The 5,149-nt window shown below is 37.1% G+C and overlaps 1 long non-coding RNA gene across 1 annotated transcript; it reads left to right on the forward strand.

Moving 5' to 3' along the window:
* The first annotated feature begins 1,157 nt into the window (after positions 1-1,157).
* LOC128822204 (uncharacterized) lies at positions 1,158-4,747 on the forward strand. Its single transcript, XR_008441396.1, has 4 exons — positions 1,158-1,414; positions 1,807-1,991; positions 4,384-4,454; positions 4,666-4,747. It is a non-coding gene; the product is annotated as an uncharacterized LOC128822204 (long non-coding RNA).
* The last annotated feature ends 402 nt before the right edge of the window (positions 4,748-5,149 follow it).

Raw genomic sequence — 5,149 nt, forward strand, 5'->3', positions numbered from 1 at the left:
TTTCATTAGTCTTTAGCAGCATTAATTAAATCTCCCAAAAGACTGTTTAAAATACGTAAGGGGAGGCTGGTTACACAGAACCAATTCCAGAGGCTTCACAAGGATACAGCTCTTGCACAGTGAGTAAGAGCCACTTTGCATTATTTATTTTGTCTTCTTGTCTATCTCTAAAATGGAGTATGTAAAGCTCTGTATTTTTGTCATAGACACCAAGACAGTTGGTTTGCAATTACAGCAAGCAGCGTTATAATTACTTGCATTTTGAACTATCTCATTGTAACAGCCATTGCTTGGTTGCTAAAGCTTGTGCTTGAAGGAGATCTTTTGTGTGTAGGAATATCTTAGGAGTCCTGAAAATCACCATTTGTCCTTGCAGGTGCAATATTCTATTTACATTGTTGTAAAAGCAAAAAATGCCCTTAATTTTTTCTGCCCTATTTGTGCTTATTTTTTCTATAGTTTCAAAAGGGTTTTTTTTTTTAAAGTCTTCCTATTGGTTTTTCCATCCAGAGGACTGTATGTAGTTCAAAATATGCATAGGAGTAAAAAAGAGCTCTCAAAATACAGTTATTCTAATAGATATGATATATATGATTCACATACTTGCCACACATTATGTCTTTTTCCTTCTTTACAATTCTTTAGTCATGCACAAGCCTTTTTAATATATTCATGTTCCTGTATTATTTGTAAAACTTATTATTTTTAAAATCTTCCACTGCTGCCTTGTTTCTAGCTGTTCACAGCTATATATATTGTCACCCTGACTGAGGTAAATTAAAGACTTGCATGTGTCTTAAAACAAAAATTAATAATGGAGTTAAGAAAAAAAAAGATCAATTTTTTTACCCCTTAATCTTGGAAAGAAATGTTGAGGGGTAGAACTCTATTTAATATAATCAGTGTTGTCAACAAGGTATTATTTGTTTCCAAAGCCGTGCTAGATATTGTGAATGTTTCCTAGAGAAATGTATTCTTTACAGTAGGCTAAAATTTGTGACATATTGGGCTAACCCATAAATTAAACTCAGGCTGCTGAGTTTTGAAGCAGGTGTTTAACCTACCCAGGGTTTTTTTTTACAACTTAAAAGAACAAATTACACTCAAACTACCAAGTCAAGCAGTTGATGTACAATGAATTGGACAGGGCTTTTTTGTGTAGACAATACATCCAACTGTATATGTTGTAAAGTGGTGTGCTAAGATACCAAGTTACTGTAATTTCCATGAAAAAGGGTGACCAAGCATAAGAACCAAAAATTGACGAGCTTTTGCCTAGTGTGGTATGTTTTTTTTTCAGTCATTGCAGGCATGCTCTGGGAGATTCCCAGTGCTGAGGGTTTCTGCGAGACAATGCCAAAAGAAATACAGCAGTTAGAGAGAAGTAAAGGAGGGAGGAATACTTTTTTCTTAGGTACTTTTTATGCAAAAAAGCACTTTTAACTATTGAAGATCAATTTGTGTTCCTCTATAATTTAATGTAACAATGTAATTACGCCTCTGTTTACTATTGTTTTGAGTACTTTTACAGTAAACTTTCTGGACTGATGTTTCCAGCGACTTCTAGTTGGCCATAAGCATAAGCTCTCTGTACTATTACTTTCTGTCTCTAATTATGGCAGATGGTTTAGCTGCTAAGCAAGTATTGCTGTAATTTTTCTTGTTAATATGTTGTTAGACTAGAAATTCACTTGTGACAGCAGCTTTTAACTGTGTCTTTTACAACAAGGATGCCTGGCAGTGTGGTTACTGCTGACTTACCATGATGAGGGAACAGTAACTGATGTTTTTACAATCTGTTCTCAGGTACCATACACAGACATGCCAGTGTTGACAAGAGGTGAAATTGTGTAATTTCAATTTTGACATCAGTGAGGATATAAAAATGATTTATCGTCTTAGTTCTCGGAGCTCAAAGCTGGAACTTCTGAAGTTGCTGAAAGTAGCTGAAGGTGCACTAGTTCATGGGACCTGATGAGATGCATCCACAGGTACTGAGGGCACTGGTTAATATTTCACCCTCATGCAAATACATGTCAAGAAACTACGAACATTTCTTGTGATATTTTGATTCATTAGTAACATTCCAGTTCCGTCTAGCTAAGCTATGTTATTTACACATGAGCCTGTCAGTTCCTCCAGTGACCTGTTCACTGATTTCTTCTCCAAACTTAGTTTTTCAGAATGTTTTTGTAATATGCTGGTGAAATATAGTGTGTCATCTATCAGTGATCATTATAATGAAATATTAACTGTTTGAAATGTTGAATGTGAAGTCTGCTGGTGCCTCTAGTTTATATTCATTGTGCATCAACATTATCCCCTTGTTTATGAGGTCAACAAATTGCTAACATCTGCCAAAGCACAGACACTTTTTGTGTCAGACCTGGCTGCTTGGTCAGCAGTCAGAGATGCTGAAAGTGCAGTAAATATTTAGTCTTCGACTTTGTTATGTATTTTCTTTGTAATTCAGGCTGTACTGACTCATTCACTTCAAATGGGAACTTAAAATGAAGTGACAGTGATGAGGACTCACATCATCTTCATTACAAGCACTAACAGGGTCACTCTGCTAGAAAGTCTGGGGTCAAGTTTTACTGGTCAAATGAATAGGGGGAAATATTTTACTGATAAACTTCTCATAATGGGATAACCAGAAGGTTTATTTTTAGAGTGGCATTTTCAAAATGCTTGCAGCTACTGCCTTACCATAGGTTGCTAAGTCAAAACAAAGTTTATGCCGAGCTGCAGACTGCAAATGCTGAGTAACCACTATTTTTCCAAATGGGAATCTCAATTTTTTGCTGCATCATTTGGCAGTGGATCCGCTTCTGTGACATATCCAAACATTTTAGAGGAACATAAGCTGGATGTTGATAGTGTGTAGGTTCCTATGCTGGAATGTTCTGTGTGTGTGCTCTCCTTCTCCACCTGAAACTGGATGTCTTTTTACAAACCAATAATGTTTGTTTGGTAAGGCACCATGGGAAAATTTCCTGCTGTATCAGGTTTATGTGGCAAGGTTTTGGTAGTGGAGGGCTGCAGGATAAGGTCCTGAAATAGCCAGCCTGTGTTAGGAAAATTTACATTTGCCCTCCTTACCTTGGAAATCATGAACTTGATGATCCCTGCATTCCTTTTGGCTCCTCTCAAGTCACATAACTCCAAAATCCTTATTCAGGGCTTTACTTGAACATTTTAAGAAATATTTTTTTATCAGCTTAATGTTTGTTCCTGAGATTAAAAAAAATCCTCTTAAATGTCTGGAGAAACACACTCATATTAGGTGGACTTACTGTCATTTTTAATCTTCTGTGGCTCCAAACTTTATCAGATGTTTGATGTATTTATCAAATACCTTGAACAATTTCTTTGGCTCAAAAGGTTATCTTGTTTTCATGCCTCATCTTTGTCTTGTTCTATGTCTTGAAGAGATGTGTGCAAAACCTTCCCTGAAGAATTTGATAACTTCAGCAGCTTGTCACTGGGACCCAGCTCTCTCCTTTAAAATAGTTCATTTTATAAATGGCAATTCAATACATTTTATAAAAGGAAATCATTATCAACTAGACATGGGGATAGCAGTGGATTTTTTTTCCTACTGCACATACTCAATTTCTTCACGGAATTTCATTTCACAGTTGGAAACTTGACTCCTGACTAGAGCTGTATGATACTGCCAATTTTTGCTTTGACTATTCAAGTGTAAAAATAGCTAACTTTGCAAGAATACAGCATGTTTAATCCAGCTTAAGAGTGTCACATTATTGTAGAGCAAGTGGTTCTTGTCTTTGAAAATAACCAGGCTGAAGTAATGGAAGTGTGAAACAGAAAAATGTCATTTGCCTAAACATCCTCAGGTTGAATCAATTGCTTGTCTTAATTAGAAATTAAGATTTGGAATGGTTAATTCTTATTTAAAATTACACAAAACTGAGCAGATTGATGCCCCATGGTACTTATTTGTTTCCTACTGTTCTGGTAGCACATAGCGCAGTTAAATCCAGGTAAATGTGTTCCCTTATGGCTCCTCAGGGCAGGGAGCAGGGCCTGGACAGCTGGGGCATGAATTTCTTCAGGGGATGATGCTTTTGTTTTGGATGGAAAAGCACATGACTGAGTACCTGTCGCTGAGTCTTGCTTGAAACTGCTTGTAGAACTTCTTTTCAAACAGTTTTTCAGATAAATAGGCAGCATGGTTGGGAATGTTCTTGAAACTTCAGCTCTGTGAGTGAGAATTCAGGGACAGGCTGTAGGAATATGGGGCAAATACACAAAGTTTCTCCGAGAAACTCACTTCTCCCACAGCTTTTACTTACATACATAATGTCACATGTCAACTTCTCATACAAAATTTTTATCACCAATCGCACTTTCTCCTAGATTATGTCTAAAGTGTGAGAATTGCACATGAAGGATGAGAATACTGAAGCTTCTTGTCTCTTGAGACTGAGGTGCGTGCCACAACTTCATCCCAGTTCTTGCCTCTGCTCTATATTCCTGGGATTTCATCCCAGAAGTTTATTTCTTTCTTGGAAAATACTTGCAAGTCATATCACAAGAGACAAGAGTTGTTCTGATACTCTTTTTCCTCAAATCTGAAGTATCTTTCTAGGCTTTCTTGGCAGATCCCTTGAGGCCTTTTAATCTGTGGATGTTTTACAGGATTGCCTTAAACTGCATTTCCATTTCTTGAGTATTTGATGCATGGACAGTGATTTGGAGAGAAAGTTGGAAGGAAGCAGAGGGCTGGGGCTGAAAGCAAATACATCAAGAAAGGACATTTGGGAAAAGGTAGATGACCAGTGAAAAAGGATATAGGGGATTTGATGACATATCCATGAGATAACAGCATCAGCTTTGTGTTCTGTGCTACCATTCTGTCATGGATTCACCAAGGCTCTTTGGGGTACAAGTGCATGATACTGGATTGTGCTCCAGTATGTGTTGAAGTGCATCCCAAACTGGGATTGGCTTTACAAGTGAGCCCATGTTTTCATCTGATGCATCTGATTTGGTGTCTTGATAAAAGGAAGGCAGTAACACATCATTCTGTCATCACAGTTTCCAAAGGGCATGTGAATGTTATAAGGAAATATCTGTTAAATCTCTTGGAATTAGAAGTGACAATATAATAAACACTTTCAGT

Source organism: Vidua macroura, chromosome Z (assembly GCF_024509145.1).
Source record: "Vidua macroura isolate BioBank_ID:100142 chromosome Z, ASM2450914v1, whole genome shotgun sequence".
Classification (NCBI taxonomy): Eukaryota; Metazoa; Chordata; class Aves; order Passeriformes; family Viduidae; genus Vidua; species Vidua macroura.